The sequence below is a fragment of the Panthera pardus genome, unplaced genomic scaffold (assembly GCF_024362965.1).
Source record: "Panthera pardus isolate Hobbes unplaced genomic scaffold, ASM2436296v1 HiC_scaffold_20, whole genome shotgun sequence".
Taxonomy (NCBI): Eukaryota; Metazoa; Chordata; class Mammalia; order Carnivora; family Felidae; genus Panthera; species Panthera pardus.
This window is the reverse complement of record NW_026526766.1, coordinates 8,848,891-8,862,473: the sequence shown is the minus strand read 5'-3', so window position 1 is coordinate 8,862,473 and position 13,583 is coordinate 8,848,891. Positions and strand designations below refer to the sequence as shown.

Below are 13,583 nucleotides of genomic sequence, written 5' to 3'. Positions count from 1 at the left end.
GCTTTGCTCCCACCTCCTTTTTGCCATTAGCAAATAGATTGCATTTCTACATTATAGACCACCAAATACAATTACATGCATATTGTTTGACACAGCTGCTTTTTCTATTTTATTTTTATTAAGATTTTAGTTTTAAGTAAGCTCCACACCTAACGTGGGGCTTGAACTTACAACCCCTGGATCAAGAGTCACATGTTCTACCAACTAAGCCACCCAGGCACCTTGACACAGCTGCATTTTATATTTTTAATTTTTTTTTAATATTTATTTATTTTTGATAGAGACAGAGCACAAGTGGGGGAGGGGCAGAGAGAGAAGGAGACCCCAAATCCGAGGCAGGCTCTAGGCTCCAGGCTCTGAGCTGTCAGCACAGAGCCCGACACGGGGCTCAAACTCACGAACCATAAGATCATGACCTGAGCTGAAGTCAGACGCTTAACTGACTGAGCCACCCAGGTGCTCCTACAGAGCTGCTTTTTAAATAACCTAAGAGAAAGAAGAAGAAACATGCATTTATATTGTGTTTTACAATTATGTTATTATCTGTATCAGTACTCTTTTCTTTTTCACATAGATTTATATTACTGTCTGTGGTCACTTGCTTTCAGCCTGAACTTCCCTTAGTATTTCTTATAAGATATTGTGAGAGCAATAAATTCTCTCAGTTTTATTTATCTGGGAAGGTCTTGATTTTGCTTTCGTTTTTGAAACATTGTTTTTCTGGATATAAGTTTCTTGGGAGACCTATTTTTGAAATTTCAGCACTTTAAATGTATCATGCCACTGCCTTCCAGTCTCATTGTTTCTGATGGGAAGTCAGCTGTTAATCTTCTGGGTTCTCTTGTACTTGATGAGTTCTTTTTCTCACTGCTTTCAAGGTTTTTCTCTTTGTCTTTTAACATTTTAGTTATGAAGTGTCTGGTTGTATATTTCTGCATTTATCCTTCTTGAAAGATGTTGAGTTTCTTGGATGTCTAGATTACTTTTAAAAAAATAAAATTTGGGAGTGTTTAGCCATTATTTTATTAAACACATATTTTTTACTCCCTTCTCCCCCTCCTGTCATTCTCCTAGTCTCATTATGAGTATATTGCTGCTCTTTATGATGTCCTACATTTCTCTAAGGCATTACTCAGTATCACTGTTACTTAGGTTGATACACGTTATACAATCCATCTTCAAGATCTTTGATTCTGTCTACCAGTTCAAATCTGCTTTTGAGTCTTTTTAGTAAATTTTTCATTTTAGTTGATTTTTAACTTGGAAATTTCCATTTGGTTTATTTTTATAATTTATATATTATTATTCCTAATTTGATGAGACATTATGATTATACTTATTTTTGAAAGCATGGTTTCCATTAGTTCTTTGAGCATAGTATAGTGGCTGCTATAAACTTGTTTTAGGTCTGTTATCTGGGCCCTCTTAGAGGCAGTCCTTGTTGCCTGTTTGCCCTTACCCCCTGTACTGGTCACAATGGCCTGCATCTGTGCATGTCTCATAATTTTTTGTTGTTACTGAAAACTGAACATTTGTGGTAATATATTGTAGCAACTATGGATACCGACTTCTCATCTCTCATCTCTCAGATTTGTTGTTGTTATTTGCTTATTTGTTTAGTAACTTGGCTGGAGAACTTCAGTGAAATTTCCCATGTGGCATGAGGCCTGTGATGTCATTCTTGAGAACTTGCAGCCCTGGGCGTGGGCACAGTCACCTTTGGATAACCAGTTTTAGCAGGGTTCTCTTTGGCTATTTTCCTGATCTCGCTGCTAAGTCCGTTTTGTCTGTTGGTATCACATCCAGCTTAATTAGGCTCCCCTTACTGCTGGCTGATTACTCTATGGTTTTTGATAATTTCCTTATACATACAGTGCTCCACAGTCTGATCCAACTAATTTGGGACCTTTTATAGAGCTAGTCTTGGAGGTTTTTTCTGACTCCAGAAGGGCTCATCTTAGCAGTTATCTCTTTACCTGATTTTCTCTGGTAATCTAGTTGGCTTAAAGTTTTTCCTTGTTGCTTTCATAGAGATATCAGCCTCCTCTTAATTGTCTACCCCCAAATCATCATTGTTCTTTGAAAATCTCTTAGGATTAAACTTACATTCTATTCCAAATACATGTAGTTGGTCTGGTAAGAGCTTCTACATCTTTTCTTCTTTTTGCCTCTCTCTATGCAAAAAAATCTCAGAGTTAAACTGCTTTGGGTATGGGAGAAGAGACAATGACCCACTTCTCTTGGAGCACCATTTTTCCTCTAATGAGCAGGGCACTGGGCAGGAGCAGTAGCCTCTGGTCTTCCCAGCTTGCCTCTCCCAGTGTGGAATATCCTCTGTATGAGCAAACTGTGGTGATGATAATTGGCTCTAGTATTTTCAGCTACCTTTGCCTGGAGTAGAACCAGTGGGACTAAGAGTGGGGCTAGAGGGAGGAAGGGATCCCCTGACCTCTTGGTCACCCTTGTTTAGAAATTAGTTTCACAACAGGCAGCTGGAGAGGATGAGAAATGTTGGCACATGTCCATCCCAGGGAGAAATAACACTTGACTGGTAGCTTGGGGGAGAGGGACCCCTCTCTGGAACAGAACCTCAAGCATGCTGAGTTGGGGGGAAGGGTAAGGGATGGAGTAGATCATGACTCAAGTGACATAGGCTCTCACTGTTCTTACCACAGTTTATTAGATTTTGTTGAATAAATGCTTCTTCATTTATTGTACTCTCTTAGGCACTGCATAGAGATTTTAAATAGTTGTTGGTGTTTTGGTTTTTACTAGTTCAGTTTGTCTTGTTAGGAAGTGAGTCTTCAGAGCTCCTCATACTGCCATTCCAGAAGTTATGTCTAATGATATTTAGATGAAATGTATTAGGGTAAACAAAGTAGTGTAAAAACAAAGAGAAGAAACCTGAAGTCTAATTAATTTGCCCATTAGTGGTGGTTATTATTTACAGATAGATTATGTGTAGCTCATTAACTGCAAACTTCATTTCTGTTGTAACTCATTAATAAAAAAAAAAATAGGTTGAGTGATAAGGCTCTAACGTAGGTTGACTTTTTAAAGAAATCCCAAGATTTGGATACCAAATTCCAAAAGAGCATTAAATAAGCACTTTAGAAGATTGAAGAATGGGTGGTTATATGCATTGTCTATGATACACATATTTTAGTATCTTAAATGTCAGTTATCCACCCAGAGTCTGGGTGGGTTTCAGGATGTCTTCTCTGCGCCCTCTCTCATGTTTGCAGAGCTGGCACAATAAGAAGCAATTTTATCTCATGGAACACGTAGTCTTGGATTTAATTAACCAGGAAATTTTTATAGAGTATCTACTGCCTAAAAAGTCACTGTGCGAGAACTCAACAAATGTAGTACAAAATACCTGTCTCCAAGAGGATAATATCTAAACACATTAAAAAATAACTTGTAACACAATATAGCATAGTTCAATGATAGATGGGTACAGACGGTTCAGAGGAGGGTCTCGTGCTTTAGGATCAAAGTCATGTTTTAGTTAAAATGGGCTTAAAACAGCAGTAATTTTTTTTCCTCATAAATCTTTAATTTGGGCAGGGCTCAGTGGGGTAAGGCTTGTCTCTGCCCCATGCAGTGTTAGCTGGAGGTAGTTGGTGGTTGCTGGTGATTAACTGAGGGTTAGAGGATTTGCTTCCAAGATGGCTCCCTTGTATGACTAGTAAATCGGTACCGGCTTTGGGGGAGCAGCTCAACCAGAGCTCTTAGTTTCTCTCCTGGAAAGTTCTAGAAAGAGAGGGCAAGGAAAATGAGGATTTTGAAAGGTCATTGGAATTGCCTACATTAGAATCCAAGAATATTAGAGTTTTGATGAACGGAACCACACTGCAATGAGGAAAGGGGGTTATTAAAGCAGGTTTATCTCTAGTCTATAAAATAAATAGTAAAAGGCAGGAGAGAAATGGGTTGATAGCCAGAGAGACCATTCAATCAGATAAAGCTTTCTTTCAAGTCAAGAAAAACCAAATTATCATAGAAAGCAGATGAGAAAGAAAAATGTCACATATGTGGCTTGCTTTAGATTTGGTTTCTAATAGTATTTGATTAATCTACCTGGAATTACTAACATATTTCTCGGACTCTTCTGGGGTCTTGCTTTGTTTAGATGCTTCTGTACCCCAAGAAGGGAGAGTCTGAGATTTTTATAGCATTACATCTTCATATAACCTGAATCCAGGTACTTCCAGAGAAGAGTAAGTGGCTCCCTATTGCTGTCTCCTTGGAGAATAGTCTCCTTTGCTGATGCGGAGAAGGGTGAGTACTTCCTGGCATCAACCAAAGTAAAACAGGGCTGAGGCAGCAGACAAAAGTATGAATCAGAGTATAAATGTGCATAGGAATTGTTAACATTTTCTCCAAAGAGCTGTGTGGCCTTATTTATAATTACCTATTGGTAGCCAAAGCTACATGAGACTGGAAGACCGGTAAAGGACTATGCTGATGGTTTGTCAATAGTAGTTAGAAGGATTATTGGCTGCCAAGGGTTCCCATTGTTAGGAATGAAGGCAAGGGTTGGCAAGGAGGCAATTTAGAGCCACCATTTCTGAGAACAACTGCCCCTGATAAGAGTTCTTGCCACAGAACGCTCCAGAGCATAGCGTTCAGGGGAAACCAACTTGTGCTCCTGACAGCATTGATGGGAGCAAACTCAGCTGGGCTTTTCTTGAAGACACTGCAACCCTGACTGGCAAGGTCAATACACACTGCTCTGAGCCAGAAAGGAAACCCTCCAGGGAGCTCAATTGAGATGAAGAAACTGGGAGCATTCTTGGGAGGCCAGTGACCCAATCTGCCCTCCTAGCAGACACTAGTCATAACACTGATGAGAAAAATAGGTTGACACTCAGTAGAGATCAAGTGAAGAAGAGATAGTGTAGTGGAGAGAGCATGAGCCTTGGAGCCTATTAGAGACAGGTTTGTGTACCTGCTCTGGTACTCATTAGTTTGTGCTCCTTGATGATGTGTTTCAGTTTCCTTGTAGCCAACATTTAAAATATCCAATCATGGTGTCAGAGGGAGGGCTGAATGAGATAAGACATGTAATAGATCCTAGTATATTGCAGGTACTGCAAATATGACAGCCAGCAGTGTTCTTTTCTATCTGGACCTACTTGAAATGAAGGTCATGAGACTCCGAGGGCATCTAGCCAGTTATTGAGTCCTTGAATTGTAGCCTGCTTTTTACATTCCTATGGAAATAATCTAGGAAGCTGTCATTTGGAAAAACCATTAAATAAAGGACTAGAGGCAGATACTGTGCCTGCGAAATTCAGCACACTGTCACATGGATGTGGACTTGTGACTGATCCTAGAAATGTCATGCACTCAGGGGTCAGCATGCCTGTTCTGTGCATTTCCAATGTCGATTCCAGGACTTACTATCATGAGACTGTTCAAGGGATCATAGTCACAAAGGATTTTGTTTTTGGAAAAAAGTTTTCAACTTGTTTGCTTCTTATACATAAAAGATGGAAGCCACGTTTCTCTTTTAAAAACCCACTGCCTGATTAATTTCTCCCTGCCCAGCTCTAAGCTTCATAGCTGGATCATTTGGGCATCACTTTGCAATTCAAAATCTTAGCTTTCCAAAGATGCTTCTTGATTTGATGTTCCAGGTGGCTGAGAAGAAATGGACATTAAGTGATTGCTCATGGCTTCGAAAGGTCATGATCAGCTTTGTGCAGGCTAGAGAATGTCAATCTGCACCTGAACTTTAAGCCTCATCTTTTTCTGATTATGGATATAAATCATGTGACATTGGCAAGTAGCTTATTCTCCTGCATATCCAATGCTCAATTAAGGCAGAACTCAGAGCTGATGGGCACTTCTGCGACTGCCATTTCAGAGGTACATTTATTTCCTTTCTCTCTGAACTCCAGCATCAAAGGAATTTGCACCGTTTGGCTGGTGGGCAAAAGAGAAAGCAATTCCTCACTTAATATGTAATCATTTACACATTTAGAGCCCTCAAAATGTGTCATTCTTTCCTAACTTAAATTATGCACATAATCCATTTATTTAGGATGAAATACCTGGCACGCTTCCAGGAAATATTGTGAGAATTACAGATGTGAGCATTTAAAATCTGTAAAGTTCATAGATATACTGCTATTTTTGACATAGCATCTGATAATTGATCTAATAAGGAACAATTTTGAACATTATGAAATATTATTTGCATCTAGTATTTGGTACCGATAAAAATACTTTATGGTTAAAATCTTTCCTGCATATACTGCATCATCAATACACTCAAGGTTAATGAAATAGATTGACCTGTTTGTTTAATAAACAAATGTTTATTAAGAGCATTCTGTGCAAAGCCTTGAACTAGCATTTTAAAGGGTATCATTATAGCTGAATATATAGACAATATATTTTATTTATGTGTGTATAAAATTTAGAATGTTATATGGGTTATCAAGGAAATAGTGTGCAGTGATGCTGAATTTTAAGAGGTGATCTACTTAGATAAAACAGTCAAGGAAGGACACCCTAGTATTTAAGTAAAATAACATTTAGGCTGAGATCTAAGATGAGAAGTCACCTACTTAGGGTATATTAGGAGGAAGGGTATGTTAGAAGAAAAGCAAGTACAGAATCCCTTCACGGGAGTTTGGCATGTTGTAGAAACTCAATGTAGTGTCACTAGAGAAGCCTGAGCAACGAGAAGAGTAGAATGATACCAACTGGGTTTTCTGATCATCCCTATATAAGATGTGAAGAAGATGGGGCTCAGAGAGCACCTGTTTAGGGAGACAGAAGCAACAACCAACCAACCTGCGCATGATATCTTGGCCTTTTAATAGTCAATCCCAAGCCTGTCCTGCTCTCCTAAGAACAGGGAGATAAGGGAAAAGATGGATAAAGGGCACAAAAGTCATTGTACCTGGGCTCTTGAAAATTTGTGGTAAGGCTACACGTGGATTTACTTTATATTGTATCCTGTCAATTAATTTATCAATGAGCCCTGACAAAATTCTAGTACAGTAAAAATGAGGAAAAAAGAAATTATGGCAAAGCAAAGTAGAAATCAGCAGTCCTTAAAAAATGAGAAAGTCACTACCAAGAAGGCAAACGTAGAACATAACATTGTAAGAGCAGTTCTGGTTCATCTTCCTTAGCTTCATCCACTACTGGAAGCTGTTGGGGACCTTTTAGTTAACTACATTTATCATTTACTTTGTAAAACACAAGGGAATTGCCATATCTAGGAGTTCTGTCTTCTGTATTTCATGACATTTTGTCTTGACTTGGAAGTAAAATTATTTTAATTCTAAGATGTAGCAGGTGCTTCTGGAATTGGATATTGTCTTAACTGGAAAAGATGGCCCCTGGAGGAGAGAAGTAGAGTGGGGTTATCCCCAGACTTGCCAAACATCACAGATGCTAAGAATCTTACCTGGGGTCCAATGGGTTGGGATACTGGCATTCGCACACTCAATAACGCTTGAAAGATATGGTACCAACAGTAATTATAAAGGCCGTTGACTTGGTGGGCTCAACATAATCAACCACTAATTCAGGGCATAATGTGCAACCCTAAAGCCCTCTCTTGTGGCCTTAAAGAGGCCCCCCCCCCCCACTACTGGAGGCAGAAGGCAGATTGGGCTGAAAATCAGGCCCAGGACCTAATTGTGAGTCAGATTGAAGAGAAGGCTTGAAATGCAGCTTTACCAAATACCAAGTTAGGAAACAGAGTTCAGTAGAATCAGTTAGTGGTTCAACCTAACTATGTACTGGGCCTCCCTTTTCTATATCAAACCATATTGAGTAATCCATTTCCACAGATCTGGGTGGCTTCAGAAAAAAATGGAAGCATATTTAGGTCACCTGTGGAGTAACTCATGTGGTGTTGTTGTTTTTAACCTAACATCACAGGAAGGGAACTGTCCCAACTTGCTTTGTCTGTACAGGATGCACTCAAAAAATATCTGGTGTAATAAATCCAGGTCAGACAAAGTCCCCGATGCCGGAATACAAAGATAAATAAGACAACTTTCTACCCTGGAGGAGTTCACAATGTGCCGGGGAGGGGGGGAAATCAGAGAAGCTAAAAAGGAGATATTAAGATCTGGCAGAAGCAAAGTGTTACTGGAATCTAGTAAAGGGTAAGATTAATTGTTAGGTGAATCAGGGAAGGATTCCCAGAAAAGGTGCCATCCTTGAGGACCCAGTAGGCAGAGAAGGTAGAGGAAACAGGAACGGGTGTTGAGGAAGCATCTACGGGGTCTCAGTGAGTGTCTTCATGGAACATGCTGGAGTTTAGTTGGATGAGGCATGAAAATGCTAAAAGGGAATTAATAAATCAGGTGTGGAAAAGCAGGCTGAGGTTGGGTTGTGAAAAGCATCATAAATCACACAAAGGAGTTTGAATTTCATTTTTCCCATTGAAAATTCCATTTTTAAAGCTCCATGTTGCCTGTAAGAGTGGGTTTCCCAGAGGCTGTTCCTGGGCATGCAAGTTCTATCAGACGTTCAAAGGGGTTATACCACAATACCTATTCAGCTTTTAGTTAAAGATGGAAAGGTAATCATCCAGAGAAGATAGTAGGGAACCTGGTTGTGAGAAATAACATTGGTGGGGAATCTCCTGAAACACGTACAGCCCATCTATCTCTTAGATAACTGAAGTCAAATCAAATTAAACTGTATACCTGGACCTAACAGTTCAGCCGCCTCCTTGGATGGATATTATGATCATATTTTTCAGTGAGAAGAGATTGGTCTGTGCTGAGAAGTGTAATAGGAGATGGTTTGAGCCATTCATGTGTGCTTCGTTTAAACAGAGGGTTGGTCTTTATCTCAGAGGCAATGGGGGTGTTCGAATTGTTATGTGTCCTTCTCTGTCACCAACAGTGGGAAGCCTAGAGTCAAATTCCACTTCCAAAGGAGGATCTTTAGGGCATGTGTTCTTGGGTGATGACAGAACTCAGGATTTTGTTTGACTTCCTACATTTGTATTCCCTTGGCTTAATCTACTTAGTTGATCCTATTGCAAGCTTTTGTAACCTCTCTCTGATCCTTTTGGGAGAGAAGAGCTGGGATTAGGAGACTACTGAATGCACATCACTTACCACCGTGCCATCACTTACCAAATAAGGACTTTTTTTTGTTATTGTGGGTTTTTTTATCAATCCTGCCTCTGTTGCACAGTACCCCATGTTTACAGAAATGGAAAGGTAACATACAATGTGCAGAAGTGATTTTCAAAATCTTTTTCTCATGGTTTTAAGTTCACCACACAGCAAAGTGGACAAGTATGAGGTGAAGAATTCGTGATTGCAAGTCTCCAATCCTTGTGCTGTGAAAGGGACAAGTCCCTAAGTCAGAGCTGGTAAACGGAGCTTCTCATCTAATTAGGGAGCTATGGTATCACTATGGCTCAGAATCCTCATCTATAAAATGGGAATAACAATCAAACCTATTTTATAGAGTCATTGTAAGGATTCTGACTTTGTATATGTATATGTAAAGTGCTAAGAATAAAGTCTGGCACAGAAGTATTCACTTAATACTAGCAGGGGCTCTAGAAAATGAGACAAGTGGGAAATCACTTTCAGAGGAAGTCATCCAGGAAGGCTACCCAGAGGAGACGGGATTTAAACTAGGCTTGGAAGGATGGAGATAATTCAATTGAGCAGATAGAAGCAGGGGTGTTGATCCTTTTGGGAGCTGAGTTTAAAAAGGCAGAGAAGAGGGGATATCCAGTGAGGAAGAGACCTCAGAAAGGCAGAGAATAGGAGAAGGGGGCTATTGGGTGGCAAAGCATGCAAAGGCTTTGTTTTCTGTGCCCTCTTGTGTCCTCCTTGGACACTGATGCCCTGCCATGAGGGGAGCCCTCCCCAACCACCTCCTGAAGGAAAATCCACGCTCTTCTCTGAAAGACACTCTGAGCACTCTTCTGAATCTGTGATCTACCCTGTAGCCAAGAGGAAAACTACCTCAAGGTGTGGTAATTACAGGGAATGACAGAAACCTGGGCCATTTCCCCCACTAAATTCCTACACACAGACTCAAAAAACCATGATTCTATTTTGGGCAGTCAAGTGCTCAGGAAGAAAAGTGCAGGAAATGTGAAATGAGAAGGTGGCAGCAGAATTCCCATCTGTGCAGACACTGAAAGGCTTTTATTTCAGAACGTGAGAGAGAAACTCGGTGAGTCCCTGCAGGGATGGGTGGACGGGCTCCAGTGTGCAGGGCCCAGAGAACAGCCAAGATGGCCATGGCCATTTCAAACATCCAGGGTCATCAGGCTCCTTTTGTACATGTATTGGTTTGTTGAAAGAGAAGGAAATGTATTTTTAAACATGTCCCCTAGTCTGGGTATTTCTAGACCCTTTAAAATTTGGAGGGGAAGAAAGATTGATGTAGATAATTTATCTTTGTACCAAGAAGAAAACCAATTTTGAAATGTAGCAATGAAAGGTGAATCAATAAAGTATATAGAAGGTGTGATTGACGTGTGCAGGCCAATAAGCCTATGCCTGTTGGTGACAGAAACCTTAAATACAAAAGGATGAAGATACAAAGATTGAAATGCCAGTTATAGTTATTTATACGGTGATACAGCCCCAAATTATTTGAGGTTGCCAAAATTCAAGTTGAGAATCCCAACTACCCAAATGAACACCTGGTTGACACCAATGAGCATCACATTTCTTAAAGCAAATGCTAGACCCAGTAGAGGAAGAGATTTTCACTTAAAATTTTTTTTTTCCATTCTACCATGTGACACCATCGTGAGTGGGGGGAAAAGAGCATTAATCAAGCTGGCAATTCACTTGAAGCAAACATACACTGCCCATTCTGTCACTGTTCAAAACACCAGAGAGACATGTTTCACAAAGGGAACTTTCCTCAATTAAAATTTTCATTAGGGTATGATAGATATGTGCACAAATCATAAATATACAGCTGGATGGATTTTCTTGGTGTGAAAATGTCCATGAAACCAGCATCCAGGTCAAGGAACAGGACATTACTGGGATCCCAGACGCCCCTGTCAGTTCCCCTGTACCTTCGAGGGTAACTACTCACATGATTTCTAACATAAATGGAGTTTAAGATCATTTACTCTTCTTTCTGCAAATGCTTTCACTCAACATTATGTTTGCGAGATGAATTCACAACATTCATTCATTCCTTCTTGTTGTATAGGATTTATTTACTTAAAATGCTGTGATTTACTCATTCTATGGTGAGCAGGCCTGTGGGTTCTTTCCAGTTTAGGACTAACTCCAGCAATGCTGCTGTGAATGTTCTTGTACATGTCTTGGATTTGTTGGGTTTATACCAGGAGTGGAAATGCTCGATACCTTTTTGAGTGTTAGCTATTCACTAGAAACTATGAAAGTAGGCTAGACACTGGAATAAGACCACAGGAAAACCCAGTCATTGTTTGCAAGGACTTCACAATCCAGTGAAAGACAGAGCTGAGCTGCACATGTAGGGGTCAAGCGCCAGAGCACCTAGGACAGAGGAGGAAGATGGGCGGTGAGAGTCATGAAGGCTTCCCAATGGGAATGACACTCAAGTTGACTTTTGAAGGATGAAAAGATAGTGAAGGAGGGACAAAGTGGAGAAGGCTATGGAATAGCATGTAGAAAAGCAGAGATAAGTGAGGAAGTGGGTCAAGGCCACAGACTGTGAGTTAGAGCAATAGAGGAAGGTTGGAAATGCTTGGTGAAGGGGAAGGGTGAGTAGGTAAGTTGGAGACACATCATGAAGGACTTTGCTTTCCATCATTGGAAGTACATACATTATCCTGAATGTGATGGGACGCTGCAGAAGATTCTCCAGCCATGGAGGTGAGAGATCAGTTCATTCACGTAGCTATGTGGAGACAAGACAGGAGAAGGGCCTGGAAGCTGAAAGGAGAAGGGAATGTGGTATCATAGCAGATGGAAAATAGGTGATTGTTTAAAGTCTGGTTTTGGCCAATATTCAGGCCAAGAACCTGGATGGCTTCTAACGGAATATGTCGTATGTGTGTGGAGAGGGGTGTGTTTGTGGGCCAAGTTTCAATGTGCAGAAACCACCCACAGCAATTCATATGGAAAACTTTGGGGCCAGCAGGCCACTTTGCTGACATCCAGACTAGTGCAGGCAAGGAGCCCTCTGCTCGAAAGTGGAGAGGCAAAGCATATGTGTCAGGGACTGATGCCAGAAAGCAAGTGTCCTACCACATGGAGCTCCAGAAGTGGTGCCCAGATCTCATTGCTCTCCGCCCCCTCTGGAGACCCAGACAGAATACTGAGTGGAAACAAACAGGTTCTGATCTCCCCCAGCTTCCTGATAGACTCAGGAGAGGATTCTAGAAAAGTCTCCCAGCCTCCTTTGATTGAAATCATAACTTCAGGAGTAATATTTTATGCAAACTTAGCTAAGACAGTGGCCTGGATGGAGCCCAGAAAATTGGTGTTAGGACTCAGAATGGCTCCTTGCTATGGCAGAGAGGTGTCTAAAATGAAATTATAATGGGGAAAAAAAACCTGATTAAATTTCCTTCTAGTTCTTCTAAGTATGAAATTTGTAATAAATTAGAAAGTACGAAAAATTCATAAAAGCAGCAAACATTTGTCCCACATGTCCCTGGCCAAAGAAAACCATTATTAAGAGAGATTTTTCTTCCCCTCTTTCCCCCACTTTTCTTCTATCTACACATTTCTATATAGTTGTAATCATAAGGCAACCTTCATTTTTGCCATTATTGGCATTATCTCATATTGCTTAAAAATTTTTGACCATTTTCTCCTTATTAAAAAAATTAAAATGTCATTTCAAAACTTAAAGAAAATTCTATACAAAAAGACCCACCCATATGTTCCTGCTACCCAGAGAAAATTATTATTCACTCTTAGTACGTCTCTTTCTTGACATTGTGTGTTCTTAACTATAAAAATACTGCTTTACCTTCAATTTTGCAACTTTTGAGTTACTACCATGTATTATTTAGTATCCTTCCTAACTGTATTCCATTGTATAGCACCAGATCTTATTGGCATAATTCCTATTTTTGGACACTTAAGTTTCCAAATTTTCTTAATATAAACAATGTTATGCTTGTTCAATTTTTAAAAATATATAGTCTTTTTTTTTAAATATATAGTCTTTACATGGAACTGCTCAGCAAACAAAAACAAAAACAAAGTAAAATTTTAAGTGTCTATGTGTCACCAACTTTTGATCCAAGAATTATGGACCAATTTATAACACTAGTAGCAAAGTAGCGCCCATCCCCCAAATTAATCTTATAGAAGAAAATGGAATTTTATCTTCTTTATTACTAATGAGGTTAAATATTTACGTGTTTATGGTACATTCTTATTCTTTTGTGAACTATCTGTTCAAAACATCATTTTTCTACCAGCATAGTTCTGTCATGTGGATGTGCTACTGTTTACGTAAGCACTGTTTATGAAAAGGGGAAAAGCAAAGTATAAGGAGTTCCGGCCAAAGAGCAAACAGATTACTGCATGTGCGTAGGACACTGTGACAAAATCTCACTGCCCTCCCTCCTGCTGGAGTTTTCCAGGTTTTTACCTACATGT

The 13,583-nt window shown here is 39.9% G+C and overlaps 1 long non-coding RNA gene across 15 annotated transcripts in view; it reads right to left on the bottom strand.

The window, feature by feature from the left end:
* LOC109275463 (uncharacterized) overlaps window positions 1-13,583 on the bottom strand; it is a 76,843-nt gene that overhangs the window by 13,646 nt on the left and 49,614 nt on the right. For 11 of the 15 annotated variants that reach the window (XR_008424125.1, XR_008424117.1, XR_002084158.2 and 8 more), the window contains one exon: window positions 10,886-11,900. The exons of 1 other annotated variant lie outside the window; for it this stretch is intronic. This is a non-coding gene — a long non-coding RNA (uncharacterized LOC109275463). Of the gene's footprint in view, window positions 1-10,885; window positions 11,901-13,583 lie in introns of those variants that run through there. 3 more of the 15 variants (XR_008424124.1, XR_008424120.1, XR_008424126.1) reach the window with 2 other exon arrangements.